The sequence below is a fragment of the Betta splendens genome, chromosome 3 (assembly GCF_900634795.4).
Source record: "Betta splendens chromosome 3, fBetSpl5.4, whole genome shotgun sequence".
Lineage (NCBI taxonomy): Eukaryota > Metazoa > Chordata > Actinopteri > Anabantiformes > Osphronemidae > Betta > Betta splendens.
This window is the reverse complement of record NC_040883.2, coordinates 13513908-13530794: the sequence shown is the minus strand read 5'-3', so window position 1 is coordinate 13530794 and position 16887 is coordinate 13513908. Positions and strand designations below refer to the sequence as shown.

The 16887-nt window shown below is 43.9% G+C and overlaps 1 protein-coding gene across 1 annotated transcript in view; it reads right to left on the bottom strand.

Moving 5' to 3' along the window:
- gse1b (Gse1 coiled-coil protein b) overlaps window positions 1-16887 on the bottom strand; it is a 141959-nt gene that overhangs the window by 101437 nt on the left and 23635 nt on the right. The gene's annotated exons all lie outside the window — the stretch shown is intronic.

Here is a 16887-nt window from a genome sequence, read left to right as displayed (position 1 = left end):
GTAAATGATTTCTACAGGGTTTCTGCTATTGTAAGTCTTCTGTTTCTACTGGAGACTTCTTTATCCCTCATCTCTCACACCAGGCCTGTAACATGGCTTCTCTCAGACAAGATCGCTAACCTGGCTTCACTCAGACATGACCATTTATAACAGTTTCTCCCAGACACAACCTGTAACATGACTTCTCTCAGACAGGACCTGTAAAATGGCTTCTCTCAAACATGACTGCGAACATTGCTTCCTTTAGACACGACTACTAACAAGGCTCATTATAGACACAACTGCTAACATTGCTTTTCTTAGACCAGGCCTGTAACATAGCATTTCTCAGTCATGGGCCTTACACGGCTTCTCACAGACAAAACTGCTAAACTACTTTTCTCAGACCAGGCCTGTAAGATGGCTTCTCTCAGACACAACCTGTAACATGGCTTCACTCAGACATGACCTTTATAACAGCTTCTCTCAGACACAACATGTAACATGGCTTCTCTCAGACACGACCTGTAACATGGCTTCTCTCAGACAGGGCCTGTAACATGGCTTCTCTCAGACATCACCTGTAACATGGCTTTTCTCAGACATGACTGCGAATATTGCTTCCTTTAGACACGACTGCTAACAAGGCTGATTATAGACACAACTGCTAACATTGCTTTTCTTAGACGAGGCCTGTAACATAGCATTTCTCAGGCATGGCCCTTACATGGCTTCTCACAGACAAAACTGCTAAACTGCTTTTCTAAGACCAGGCCTGTAATATGGCTTCTTTCAGACACAGCCTGTAACATGGCTTCATTCAGACACAACCCTAATCACAGCTTCTCTCAGACACGACCTGTAACATGGCTTCTTTCAGACCAGGCCTGTGACACGGCTTCTCTCAAACACAACCTATAACATTGCTTTTCTCAGACCAGGCCTGTGGCATGGATTCTGTCAGACGTGATCTGTAACATGGCTTTTCTCAGTCCAGGCCTGTAACATAGCATTTCTCAGTCATAGCCCTTACATGGCTTCTCTCAGACAAGGCCTGTGACGTGGCTTCTCTGAGACACAACCGCTAACATTGCTTTTCTCAGACCAGGCCTGTAACATGACTTCCCTCAGACACAACCTTTATCACAGCTTCTCTCAGATGCGACCTGTAATATGGCTTCACTCAGACACAACCTTTATCACAGCTTCTCTCAGACACGACCTGTAACATGACTCCTTTCAGACCAGGCCTGTAACATAGCAGTCATGGCCCTTACATGGCTTTTCTCAGACAAGGCCTGTGACATGGCTTCTCTGAGACACAACCACTAACATGGCTTCTAACAATTGCTAACATTGCTTTTTTTAGACCAGGCCTGTAACATAGCATTTCTCAGTCATGGGCATTACATGGCTTCTCACAGACAAAACTGCTAAACTACTGTTCTCAGACACAACCTGTAACATGGCTTCACTCAGACACAACCTTTATCACCGCTTCTCTCAGACACGACCTGTAACATGGCTTCTTTCAGACCAGGCCTGTAACATGGCTTCACTCAGACACAACCTGTAACATGGCTTCTCTCTGTAACATGGCTTCTTTCAGACAAGATCGCTAACATGGCTTCACTCAGACACAACCTTTAACAGCTTCTCTCAGACACAACCTGTAACATGGCTTCTCACAGACAAAACTGCTTTTCTCAGACCAGGACTGTGACATGGCTTTCCTCAGACATAACCTTTATCACAGCTTCTCACAGGCACAACCTGTAACATGGCATCTGTAAGACCACGCCTGTGACATGGAATTTCTCAGTCATGGCCCTTATATATCTGAGAAAAGCTATGTCTGAGAGAAGCCATGAACCTTATGGCTTCTCTCAGACACAACTGCTAACATTGCTTTTCTCAGACCAGGCCTTTATCATGGCTTCTCTGAGACACAACTGCTAACATTGCTTTTCTCAGACCAGGCCTGTAATATGGCTTCTCTCAGACACAACCTGTAACATGGCTTCACTCAGACACAACTGCTAACATTGCTTTTCTCAGACCAGGCCTGTAATATGGCTTCTCTCAGACACAACCTGTAACATGGCTTCACTCAGACACAACCCTAATCACAGCTTCTCTCAGACACGACCTGTAGCATGGCTTCTCTCAGACACAACTGCTAACATTGCTTTTCTCAGACCAGGCCTGTAATATGGCTTCTCTCAGACACAACCTGTAACATGGCTTCACTCAGACACAACCCTAATCACAGCTTCTCTCAGACACGACCTGTAACATGGCTTCTCTCAGACACAACTGCTAACATTGCTTTTCTCAGACCAGGCCTGTAATATGGCTTCTCTCAGACACAACCTGTAACATGGCTTCACTCAGACACAACCCTAATCACAGCTTCTCTCAGACACGACCTGTAGCATGGCTTCTCTCAGACACAACTGCTAACATTGCTTTTCTCAGACACAACCTGTAACATGGCTTCACTCAGACACAACCCTAATCACAGCTTCTCTCAGACACGACCTGTAACATGGCTTCTCTCAGACACAACTGCTAACATTGCTTTTCTCAGACCAGGCCTGTAATATGGCTTCTCTCAGACACAACCTGTAACATGGCTTCACTCAGACACAACCCTAATCACAGCTTCTCTCAGACACGACCCGTAACATGGTTTCTCTCAGACTGGGCCTGTAACATGGCTTCTCTCAGACATGACTGCGAACATTGCTTCCTTTTGACACGACTGCTAACAAGGCTGATTATAGACACAACTGCTAACATTGCTTTTCTTAGACGAGGCCTGTAACATAGCATTTCTCAGGCATGGCCCTTACATGGCTTCTCACAGACAAACTGCTAAACTGTTTTTCTAAGACCAGGCCTGTAACATGGCTTCATTCAGACACAACCCTAATCACAGCTTCTCTCAGACACAACCTGTAACATTGCTTTTCTCAGACCAGGCCTGTGACTTGGCTTCTCTCAGACACAACCGCTAAAATGGCTTGTCTTAGACATGACTGCTAACATGGCTTTTCTCAGACCAGGCCTGTGACATGGCTTTACTCAGACACAACCTTTATCACAGCTTCTCTCAGGCACAACCTGTAACATGGCTTCTGTAAGACCAGGCCTGTAACATGGCTTCTCTCAGACACAACCTGTAACATGGCTTCTCTCAGACACGACTGCTAACAAGCTTTCATTCGATTGATTAGGGTTTCTACATTGTCCATACTTGTGAGAGTGAGTGGTTGTCTGTGTCTATATTTTTCCCCTGTGATGGTCTGGTGACCTGTGTACCCTGCCTCATGCCTGATCATCAGCTGAGATAGGCTCCAGTACATCTGTGACCCTAAGCAGCCAACATGATGAGTGAATGAGTGAGTGAGTGAACTTGTTTATATTCCTGAAGCATGCATGGTTCTGAGACATCTCACTTTGTAGAAGATTGTCTGATAAATAGTTCTCACCAGTGTGTGATACATGCTTCTCTTCTCGCACTAACATACCTGTACAAAGAATTGTCAAGCAAAGTTTGTTAGTAAGTAGTAAACACGTGGTTTATGCTGTAATTTAATTAAAAAAATTATATATTAGGGTTAGGGTTATGACTCACCTAATGTCACATATTAGAAGTTAATTTAGAAAACAAGCAGTTTCAAAACTAACTGTACTACTGCCAAAGGCATCTGAAATATTAAACCAAAGCTCTAGACAGTAGAAAAGAGTGTGAATACAAATATGAAAATCAATCAATCAAGTCAGTATGCATGATTTTATAAAAACATTCCATTTTGTCTTTGTGACCTGTAATGTTTAGATAAATTGTCATTTTTATCTTAAATAAATCCAAATAAGATACTGGATTAGCTATTAAATATAAATTATTACGGACAATGTTAAAAATAACTCAAATAAAATATAAGATTTAATTAAATAAAATTTATTGCAAATGTTCAAAATGATCACTGTGCGTATTCATGGTCATTAAATGACAAGTGTAGGATGTAAAGGATTCCTGCTGGCTCAGTCTGACATTTCTGTGAGTGCTGCTGGAACAAAACTTTCTCAGCAGCAGAAGCCTGCCTCAGCTCTGCACCTGCCTCCCCCCTCCCCTCCTGTCCCCTCAGAGACCGAATGGCCCATCAAGCAGTTATCCAATCAGAGCTCTCCGTGTGCTGAACCAGCACCTCCAAGAGTTTACTTTGGCACTTAGTATGAGACACAGGTTTGGAATTTAGCAGCATTTAAATCAAAGCAAGGGAGCTCAGTTCAACAGCTCAGAGACTGAATAAAGATTAAAATATGCACTGCTGCCAAAGAGGAGTCTGTTATTAGACCCAAGATAGTTGTTGTAGTAGTAGTAGTAAAAAATTCTAAATGTGCAGATTAAGCTACTGAAAATACTGTGGTACTGTGCATTTACAGGCAGAATATCAGGATATATGATGTAGATGTTAGCACAGCTGACATTTGTGTGAACAGAACTTTCTGAACACCTGAAGCCTGTTGCTAGGGCAGATTTGCACCCCCCCCCCCCGCTCCCCATCAAATTATCCAATCAGAGCGCTTCATGTGTAGCGAGGTGGATATGTAACTGCGTCAATACTGAGAGCAGCGAGGAGCAATGGAGGCGTTTAACAGAAGATTTAAAGGGGGAAGATTTACCAGGAGAAGGAAGAAAGCAGGACAGCATCGTGATAAATGTCAAAGAAGATATGCAGAAGCCCTGGTAAGAATTTTTTTTAAAACTTCAATGACGTTGTAGTTAAATGAGCCACCGCCATATTCATTTCGATGGGGAAAACCCACTCAGAACATGAATAATGTGATAGTTATGCTAAAACTGTTGGAACCAGTGAGGAAAACTGTAAAAGTTTAAGTCACTGTTTGGAGTCACCAATTCTCTCTATTTAATATGTTGTTTTTCACTCAGTTGTAGTGAAGAGATTGACAAAAACTAGACATATTGCTGTACCTGCCTTAATTAAAGTGCAGACAAACTGATTCTACATCGTAGACTAATTGTTTTTCTGCTCTGGCCACACTTTTCAGCCTTCAAAGAGTAGTTTCTGGCAGTGGTCAATTGATTGCTAAAGTTACTAATTCAATAAAACTATCTCAGGTAGTTCTTGTAAAATTCTATGAGCATATCTTATGGGGTTTTCTGTATTTTTCCTGTATCAAGTCAAGTCAGGTGTGATTTAATTATTAAATTTTAAATACTTATTAAATGTTTTTTCTTTATTTTGGGAAATGGTAAATGTTATTGTTTTTTTTTCTTATCTGTATAATTAAAATATTATGACTTTGAGTCAGTAACTTGATTTATTCCTCTTTGTCCAGCAAGATGGACTTCAGCAGACAAACCTCTGAACTGGACAGCAGGAAGATGATGGGCTCAGTGATTGAGTTATCTTCAGAGTGGTCCGGCCTCAGTGGGACTAATGAACACTACCAGCCCCCAAAATGACCAAGTCAAGGTGAGGTGCTCAGGAGTCTCAGTCATCCAACCTATCTATTTTAGAGAAATCATCGTTATTTTTATGTCGGCATCAGATGCTGGAAGATACGCATAATAGAAACAGAGCCAGTCCAGTTCATTCAGCTGAACAGGTAAAAAACCTCTAAAGAAAGAGTCAAGTTACAATTAAAAGAAGCAGAAAAAGGGCAGCAACAGACAGCAGTGTGAAGGGGTCTTTAAGATATTTGTGATTTCATTTGGTTATTAAAACATCCCGAAGGGTGTCAAAGTAGAGTGCAAACAGCTGTTAAAATTAGATTTTATTTCAAAGCAGTGACCGAAGCCTGGATTAGACATCACCAGATATAGAAACCAATATACATTTACATCCTTTCTTAATAAAAGCACACATTAAAATTTTAATTAGTAATAATCCGGCTTTTGACTGGGTATTTTGATTAGTTCCATGATACTATTTTATGCTTTAGCAATTACCTATACATGCTTCCTTTTAAAAAATAAAAGCACCAAATTGTTATCTTTAACAGAAAATATTATTACAATCCAGAACGACCTCAGGAATGTGAGGCTGAATCAAAAGAAGAACATTGTAATTATTATTGCAATGGTCAATTTTTTTGGAAGTATTGTAGTTATTTTTTTATATGTGCACCTACCTGCGATTTTATTCGTTTCAGATATGTAACATTCAAGATTCAAGAAACTTTATTAATCCCAGAGGGATTTTATTTGCACACTTCGATCGCTGTAACAGTTGGAGGTACACACAAGATGGTAGGGAGATTAAAGAAGAATGCTAACACATCTACACAAACTCACATCTAAGTTTTATTATACATGTTATTGCACAGATGACGATCAACCCTTACAGACAGAAGGAGATGTACCGGCTCGCCCACCTGATCATTTTGTCTAGTCTGTTACTGTAAAACACTACACTGGCTACCACAGACTCCTAGAACATCCTCAGCATGATGCTGCAGACGTTAAAGGACCTGAGCCTCCTCAGAAAGTACATCCTGCTCTGAACCTTCTTGTACACACTGCTGTACTGCTGTAATTCAATGTTTTGGCCAAATAGCATGATGTACTGTATTAATGTAATGCAATCCAGTACACCACTACAAACTGTAAACTCATATGTGTAGTAGAATTTTGACTTTTCTACGGGCTTTATTTAGAAATAATGTTTTTTTTCTAAATGAATATGATGGTAAAAAACAGGTATACTTAAACACCACAGTTTAGCAGTTTCTTTTACATCCAAGCTTATTAAGTATGTGAAGTGTGTTTTGGGCTGTGTAATTTAGGTTAAACTTATATTTGTCACTTCACTAAACTATGCTCTTTCACAGAGAAGGAGCAGCCAGAGAAAACCAGAAGGAGCTGTCTTATGAAAGGGAGGACGCCTACAACTAAAGAAGGACATAATGACTGCTCAACTGCAGAGGAGCCACCACTACCTACACCATGCTCACCTAACATCAGAGGACCGAAACTAAAAGACATCAAGGAGATGATGATGGAGGTAGGTCCAGGCATTAATAACACTGGCCTTTTTTTCTTTCGGCTTTTCTCAGAGGTCACCACAGCGGATCATCCTTTTCCATCTCATTTTATCCTGAGCATCTTCTGCACTCACACCAGCAAACCTCATGTCCTCTGTCAGCACATCCATATTCATTCTACCTCTTCTGCACATGTCCAAACCACCTCAGTTTGGCCTCTCTGACTTTGTTGCTACCTCAGCATCTTCATCTCTGCTGCCTCCATCTCTGCCTCTTGTCTCTTCCTCATTGCTACCATCTCTAACTCATTGAGCAGAGCTGCTCTCACCACTGTCTTGTAAACCTTGCCTTTGAGTCTTGTTGACACTCTTTTGTCACACAATACTCCTGACACTTTCCTCCACCCGCTCCAACCCGCCTGCACTTGTCTCTTCACCTTTTTTCCACACTCCCCATCATACTGAACTGTTGACTTCAGTTAAACTCCTGCACCTTCTTCTCCTCAGTCCCCTGTAGCCTCACTGTTCTACCTCACGTCCCCTAATTTAGACACATGTATTCTTTCTTACTACCATTGACTTTCATGCCTCCTCTTTCCAGAGCAAACGTCCACCTCTCCAGGTGTTCCTCCACCTGCTCTGTACTCTCACTTCAGATCACAATGTCATCCGCAAACATCAATGTCCAGGGAAATTTTTGTCTGACCTCATCTGTTAGCCTGTCCATCAGCATAGCAAACAAGAAGGGACTCAACGCTAATCCTTGGTATAGTCCCACCTCCACCTTGAACTCCTCTGTCTGACCTACAGCTCATCTCTCCACCTTCATACTCCTGTTTCTATCAACATTCTGAGAGCAGACATGACACCAGTGGTGCTCTTACAGGGCATGAAACCATACTCCAGCTCACAAACCTCCACCTTCTTCCTAAGCCTGGCTTCCACTACTCTTTCCCACAACTTCATTGTGTGGCTGATCAGCCTTATTCCTCTGTAGTTGCTGCAGTTCTGTGTGTCACCCTTGTTCTTAAAGAATCTGCACCAGAACGCTTCTCCATTCCTCAGACATCTTCTCGCTCTCTAGGATCCTGTTGAACAGGCAAGTTAGAAACTTTACTGCTGTCTCTCCTAGACACTTCCACCACAGGTCCAACAGCCTTTCCACGCTTCATCCTTTTCAGGGCCTTCCCTACCTCATCCTTTCTAATCTCTGCTATTTCCTGCTCCACAACATCCACATCTTTCTCCCTTCTTTCCCTGTAATTTTCCTCATTATCAGCTCCTCAAAATACTCCTTCCATCTTCTCTGCACACTCCCCTGGGTTGTTGGCACCTTTCCATCTCTGTCTTAAATCACCCTTATCTGTTGCACACCCTTCCCATCTCTACCTCTCTCTGGCTAGCCTGTACAAGTCCTTCTGTCCTTCTTTTATGTCTAACCTGTCACACAGCTCATTGTAAGCTTTCTGTTTGGCCTTTGCCACCTTCCTATTCACTCTGCTCTGAGTTTCCTTGTACTTCTGTCTACTTTTCTCAGTACTTTCTACATCCGACTTGCTTTTAGCCAATTTCTTCCTCTGGAGGCAGTCCTGTACTTTCTCATTTCACCACCACTATGGTGTTTGTTTCTTTATCTTCTTTGCTCCATCCAGATCACACACCCAGCACCTTCCTACCTGTTTCCCTGATAATCTCTACTGTAGTTACCCAGTCGTCTGGAAGCTCCTCCTGTCTGAACTTCTGCCTGAATTCCTTGCAAGTTTCTTTCCACCACTTAGTCTTCTTTTCTGCCTTTCCTCTCTTCTTCCTGATCACCAGAGTCATCTTAAACACCATCATGCGGTGCTGTCTGGCTACGGTCTCTTACCACCACTTTGCAGTCACTAACCTCCCTCAAATTACCTCATCTACATAGGATGTAGTCCACCTGGGTGCTCCTACCTCCACTCTTGTATGTCACTCTGTGTTCCTCTCTCTTCTGGAAGTAAGTGTTGACTACAGCTATTTCCATCCTCTTAGAAAAGTCCACCACCATCGGCCCTTCTAGGTTCCCTTCCTTTACACCAAACCTGCCCATCATCTCCTCATCATCTCTGTTCCCCTCACCAACATGCTCATTAAAAGTCTGCTCCAACCACTATCCTCTCTCCTCTGGGTATACTCTCTATGACCTCATCAAACTCACTTCAGACTCTCTCCATCTCTTCTAACTCACAGCCAGCTTGTGGAGTATACCCACTGACTATATTCACCATAACCCCTTGATTCCTAGCTTTAAGCTCATCACCCTGTCTGAGACTCTTTTCACCTCTAGAACATTGTGTTCAGGCCCTTCAGGATCACTCCTTCCCATTTTTCTTCATACCCACACCATGGTAGAACAGTTTGTATCCTGCTTCAATACTATGTGCTTTGCTACCCTTCCGGTATAAAATTCTTATGGTTCTTCTTGCGCCATATGCCCTTCCTGATGCAACCCCCTCTATTTATCCAGGCTTGGGACCGGCACAGAAGTCACTTGCTTGCAACCTCTGTGCTTTTTGTCTACTAAACTATACTCTCTTACAGAAGAGGAGCACCTGGAGAAAACCAAAAGAAGCCATCTTACGAAAGGGAGGAAGCCTGCAAATGAAGAAAGACATGATGACAACTGCTAAGTTACGGAAGATCCACCACTACCTACACCATGCTCACCTAACCATCAGAGGACTGAAAATAAAAGATGTCAAGATGACGATGATAGAGGTAGGTCAAGGCAATAATAACACAATGATCACTGTTTTATTATTGTTTTGTGCAGGACACACTTTAGTGCTTTACTGTATGTCTACTAAACTATGATCTGTCGCAGAAGAGCAGCAGTTGGTGATAATGAACATTATGTTGGTTATTAGATGCCACTAATTCTATTCTTTATGGGTTATAATTACTGTTTTTTTCATATAACCTGTTCAGTCACATCATGAAAAAGAGGGTAAGGAGGTTTGTCTAGTTGTGAACTGTGGTTCTTTTTAACATCTTGCATATAATATTTTTAAACTTAAGGGCAGTACATCAAACTACGACATCCCTTTGGCTACAGGAATGACCCAGCTATTAAATTATCACAAACAGATTTTTGGGATCCCTCATTTATTGTTATGCCTATTCCAGATGGTTCTGCAGTTGTGAAGTCTATGTCAAATTATCTTTTTCATTAGCCTGAAAAAAATCAGACATCACCGAAGAAGCCTCTTAGATGAAAGAAACATTTTTCTACAGCAAGCAACAGAGACCACAAATATACACAAAGTTCCCTATTTTTGATTTATTGAGATTAAATTATTTATGTCAAAGTTTAAAAATTATTAAGACCAACCTATAATTAACCTGTGTTCTGATTTATAGATGCTTCAAAAGCAAAAATGAAGAGGCCCTGGACTGATTTGGAGAAGAAAGCTCTTCTGGAAAGAAGTTCATTGCCTTATGAAGAGTGCCAGGAAAGGAAGAATGCTTCATCCCACCAGCCCTCAGAGCTAGGACATAGAAAGATGTTAAAGATGTAGTACACAGTGAAACAATTAAGCTCAAAGGAAACTTCTTTAGTTTTAAGTTTATGGTGAATTGTTTTTGGCTTTACCTATGTTCTATGTTTTCTTTTAACTATACTGATTTTATTTATTTCAAAATGAAGCATGCGATGTTCATAACTGAATAACACATTTTAAAATTAAATGCACTCACATCTTTAAGGAATGAGTGTCATATTGTGTTTTATCATAACAGACCTTTTCCCCAGCAGTTATTATGCCCTAAAATTCATAAAAAACCATGCTAAAGCACCATTTCAATGTTAAACAGTCAGTCAGTGCAAACTGATTGGTCGGTCCTCGCACTGTGGGTAAAAAACTTTTATTAAACCAAAGGTGATAGCTTTGATCTAAAGGAGTGTATTCAATAGGAATACCATCTAGTATGTAGAAATGGTTTTACTTTGGTCTTAAATGCACCAGAACTGGTGGTTCTCACTCCACTGTACTTTTACTTGGTCCTCTCTAGGCAGCAAGTACAAGAATGTGTGTGTGTGTGTGTGTGTGTGTGTGTGTGTGTGTGTGTGTGTGTGTGTGTGTGTGTGTGTGTGTGTGTGTGTATCCTAGCAACAAGGCAGACGTATTAGCAGTGCAGTGAGCAGCTGGCAGAACGGGACACAGAGGCCATGATAGATTTATCACCGTGTGTGTGTTGCATTTGACAGCTGCGAGGCATTTAAGTGTGCGCACACATGCTACTCATGCATGTTTAACACTTAAATGCTCATCACAGAGTCCAGCCGCTAATTATAATGATTTAAAAAAAAAAAGCTATAAGGAGCCACCGCCATCGAGCGTTCACAGGTGAACCATATCAGCGTCTTGTGGCCCTCAGCAGAACCAGCAGAACCAGTACCGTTCTCATTTAATACCCGGTCTTGCGCTGCATCTCATCAGTCGAGGCGCTCATGAATCGCATGGATCAGACGCAGATGCGCACACGCCATCGCAGTGGGTGCGGTGCCAGTGATCCCCGGACCCAGCTGTGCACCACAAACTACAGGGCATCTAATGGACGACGACGAGGCCGGCGTCCAAGCCCCGGCCCGGTCACAGGGCCACGGCCTGGGCAAAACCCAGGTCCCAGGGCCTCGGCGCCAACATGGACCCACAGGCGCCGGGAACCAGCCAGCGGCCGTGAGTCACCGAGTCGCCACAGCTCGGATTCATCAGCCGGGAAAAATGTTGATGACGGCGACGCAGGATGGATCGACGCGCGTGTGCGAGCGTCTGAAATGAAAGACGTGATTGAGGCCGACATGCGAGACGCTCGGCAGATGTCTGCGTGTTTGTATGTAGAAGAAGAAGGTAGAGAAATGAAAGGGATGAAAGGAAAGAGCGGAGAGAAGGTGAGCTGCTTTGTTTCTGTCTGACTCCAGGTGTGACTGTTGCATCCTGGACCCCCCCCCCCTCCTCCTCTTTTTTCTGATTCCGTACAGACTGTCACATGAAGCGTGATGTCTTTTTTAAATGATGCTGCCTTCATGCGTTTTCATGTCCCCCCATGAAAAAAAGCCACTTCACTCACCAATGACTGGAGCTCTGGCTGCTGAATGACAAGCAGCGGAGGGACTGACAACAGAGCCTAAGGCACATTATACATGAAGTCATCTAGGAGACGGTTTTGTCTAACGGGCCTCATAATGAAGGAGCTTGATGAGGATAAGGTGCTAACCAACGAGTACGACAATGCCGACTGATAATGAGCAGATGTCACAGCCTGAGCCAGACGGGCACTTTTCATATTATTTGTTGCTGTGTCTGACACACTTGTTGCTGTCAACAACTTGAGGTCCGAAATTTCCCTCATTAGAAGCTTGTCTTGTCTGCTCTCATCTGACCAATTTTAGCAACTGAAGGACCAACATATTTCAGTCAAGATGATGAAACTGAACCTAAAAAAAGAGCTAAAGCTAATTTAGTTTATCTATAATATAATCATCATGATTTGTTCCCAATTAAGTTTTCAATTGTTTCAGCAGATTGACTGAATGTCTCTATAAACAACTTAACTCCAAACCTGGGATTCAAACCAGTCCACTTCTATAAAAATTATAATTGTATATACTGTACTGTACAGCCAAAAGCTGAATAACAAAAGAAACAAAGACAGTAAAGCTCCCATAATCTAGCCCGGAAAAAGCTAGTCCAATGATGTTGACGTCTGGCAAAAATACGCTGAAACTTGGTCAACTGCCACAAAACAGGATGATGTCATCGGGCAGGACTCCATTGTAAAAACTCCTGTTTGTGACGCGAAACTCTGCCACCAGATACCTGGTAGTGATACACTGAGGCCTGAAGTCAAATAGCAGTGACCTCACCTGACACACACACACACACGCACACACACACACACACACACACACACACACACACACACACACACACGCACGCGCGCACGCACGCACAAGACTTCATACATCTGTGATCTTCCACGGATCCGTTTGACCCATTGCCCCTTTCTGTTCTATCCCACTCCACTGAAGCCCACCTGGTAGTGACCCCAGCTGAGTGGTACTGTATTTTAAGGCTACATTAATAACTACCCAGCTCTGCCCCCATGGCCACATTAAAAATACTCCTGATCCCAGCTCCCAACCTGCTCTGCATTTCATTTCATCCATTTCCACGTTTCTTCCAGTCCTTTGGAGAGTGTGTCCACAAGATTGATCACTCCTGGCACTCTCTGCCAAATCAATGGCTTTTTGTCTCGTTAAGCACTGAAAGAAACCCAGTGCATTCTTTTTGTGATTGCCTGAATGTGTGTGTTGAGGAGTGGGAAAGAAAACAAAAGCAATACAGAGCAGAGATCGGTCCAGTAGAAGTGTATTTACAGTAAGGTAGGAATCACACAGTGGAACAAGATTTCATTCTGGGACACAGTGAAACCATTCAAATGAGCCAGATCGACTTCCTGAGGGTTAATAAATAAATAAAAAGCACACTTACTTGGACGGGTCAGTGCATGTGAGAGCGATTCAGGAAACAAAGAAAGAGAGACCTTGTGTGTGCGCGCGCGTGGGACAGTATGTGCCGTGTTGACAGAAGCGAGCCAAACCTCACCGCTGACTTGGCCAGGGCCTCTGGAGCCAGAGAGAAAGCCCTGCTCAACCACAAACCCGCGCTGTGTGTCTCTCACACACACACACACACACACACACACACACACACACACACACACACACACACACACACACACACACACACACACACACACACACACACACGCTGCAGTCAGAGTGTCTCACTGTGTGAATACGTCATTTCAAAACATGTGTTCCTGGCCAGGAGAGCAGGGGAAGCAGCTCGCGAAAGGAGGAGGACTATGATGGAAGAAGAATGTCAGCGGCCGGGACACAGTAAGTGGAGAACAATGCGGCAATTCACGCTCATCGCGAGCAAAGCAAACAGGAAACGCGCTCTCTCGCTCCACTGGCGTTAACCTCTCGCTCGTCCACCGGCCTCACCACTTTACGCTGTTTAAAGTCCCATCGCTGCGGCTCATTATATCTCCCAAATGCATCAGAGTGGGCGGCGGCATCGGTGCATTTTAAGGCAATAGCAGGGCTGCAGAGGCATTAAAAATGAAGAAGGGCAGGGGCTCTTCACAGCAGCGCGCTGTGCCGGGGAATATGCAGCGCCGATGCTCTCGCCTCTCAGCCCATGTATATTTCACAGTGACACTATATTAGCTCCCCCTGGATGAGCACACAGCCTGCAAGCCCCGCTCTGTCTGGTCCTGGTGCACAGGTAGACAGCAACCGGAATGCCAGAATCTGGCTGATGCTGCACGCTGAGGAAGGGAGGCAGAGACCAACATGAGCAATAGGTCCTGGATGCCACACCTTCCTCAGGATGCAGGAAAGGAAGCACTTACTGTAGGTGGAGTAAGGTGACACACCAGCTCGTATGAAGGTCTCAGCTGATACGGGCCGGTCTGTCTGCGCTGCATCACATACAGTATCAACCTATGCATGGCAGAGTGCTGCTAAAGGAGGGTTAGTGGCCTTTCGGTGGCATATTTGAGTTTATTTGGGGCTTTTTACAGTATGTGACTGTGAAGTTCAAGCACAGCTACACAGAGCAGGTTGTGTGCGTCTACTGTATGTGCGTTTAGGCGTGTGTGTTAGCAGCAAGGGACAAAAGCAGCATATGGCAGCAGCAGCGGCCAAGGCTGTAAATTAAACATAAAGGGAGATTAGCTAATGAATACGTGTTCAGAGATACAGAGAGCGGGGCGAGACCTCAACCTGGGGCAGGAAGGAGGTGAACGAGGCATAGCTACCCTCACGGAGCTGGGAGCTATTATAAGACCGGGCCAAAATGGTAACGTCAATGCAAGTTACCGCACCAAGAAAACGCAAACATGCAAAATGACGTTGTGTTAAATGAAAACAGCTTAAAGTGCCGCCGCTGTTGAGCTGAAGCAGAGCAGTATTTGTGTCAATGGGACGGCTGAAACTCTGTGTAAATACACAGTCCGACACATGCTCACACACGCAAATATAAACACATTACTCACACGTACTGTGCATAAACACGGCAACATGCACTAACAGTTAAAGGGACAACAAATAAACACAGTCATTAAGAGAAACAGACGCGGATCAAAAAGCAGGAACACACATGGAGATGGAGACAAACTGCAGGAAACGTGAGTCCGAGCCTCCACCAGTTCATTCATCATCAGCGTATAGTGGGTGCTTTTTGAAGAGACCGACGGCTTAAAACAATCTGACTTCAGCAGCTAAGAACACAGAACTTAAGCGAGACTTTGAAACTACCTGACACCATATGTGTGTTACTCGCGCAGGCAGGTGCCAGCCACAGCTGCTACGCCACGTCCACTTCACCATTACACCAAACACATCTGTGAGCTTCTACATGCAAAACTAAACACCACAGCTTCCTCTGGATTAGACTTTATAAATGTACACGTTCCTATTTAATGCTGCGATTCTGCTCAGTTGTGGAACAAAAGTACAAAAAGACACCACTATCATTCACAAAATGTTCTTTATTGTGACATTATGGGTTCCTTACTGACATCATGAACCTCACTAATTACTTATTATGAAGGTTAATTCCATCACTCACCAACTCTCTTAAAACTTGTCACCTATTATTTATTTGTTGTTATCTGTTGTTTTGCTTCATTGATTTTTTAGTTTTCAGCAGCTGGTTGTACTTTCTCTACTCCCGGAAAAAGGAAAAAAGAAATAAATAAAACATTGTCACCTAAACTATGCTCCAGCCTATAATCTGAGAGCACAAGCTCACATGCTTCATAGATAAACTGCGTTCAACACTTAGTGTATAAGTGAACAGAGGGGGAGAAACGCTAGGGCTCGGGGTAATCCGTCACTGTCTCATTACTGGGTCGCGTAGAAAGGCGAGGGAGGCTTAGTAAGGCGGTGATAATGCAATAACACAAAAAAACAGGAGAATAAGGAAGGACGGAGCAAAGGGGGCAGAGGGGCAGGTTACCCTAATTCAATAACGACAAGCGCTTGGGAGCTGATGAGACTGATGTGAACCTGAGCCGACGTCCTGTTTTCCTCTGAGGGGAGCAGCCGCTGGGAAGGAGGTAACGCAGAGCATCAAATGAAGTCACATCCGAGGTCAAGGTGAATGTAGAACCCAGTGTGCACACATCTAACACTGCCTTCGCCTGTGCATGAGCACTGGCTATAATTATAAAAGCAAATTGTCTGCTACAGTAGGAACCTCTGGACGTGTCCGTCACAAACCCTTTTAGAGCACAAGTGTGCAACTCACTGAATAAAAGCTGGCCACACAAACACACACACAAACATGAGCCCGGATCGCTTTGCCTGCACTCACACGCGCCGCTGCTGCTCTTAAGGCTACCGGGGGGGAAACCATAATCACACACACAGGAGGAAAAGGTGATCTGCTGGGGCCATAATGAGGGAACACTGTTGTTGTGATCCATTCACTGCAGCTCTGATTACAGCCCGGTGTTGGGTTTCTACAGTACGCTAGCAGTAAACACACGAGGTCACTATCACTGTGGGGATTTGACGACACATACAGTAAGCAGGCGCGCGCATGTACACACACACACACACACACACACACACACACACACACACACACACACACACACACACAGGTGGTACAGAAGAAGAACAACACAGCCGCATCGCGTGTGCAGGTTTAGCAGGTTTAGGTCCCTCAAAAGACACAGCGTGGCCCTATTGGCCCTCAGCTCATTAGCAGTGGTGCAGAGGCAGATAAACAGCGTAAATGCACGTGCATTCACATGTGGTCGTGCCACAGTACGAACCTTTTGGTGG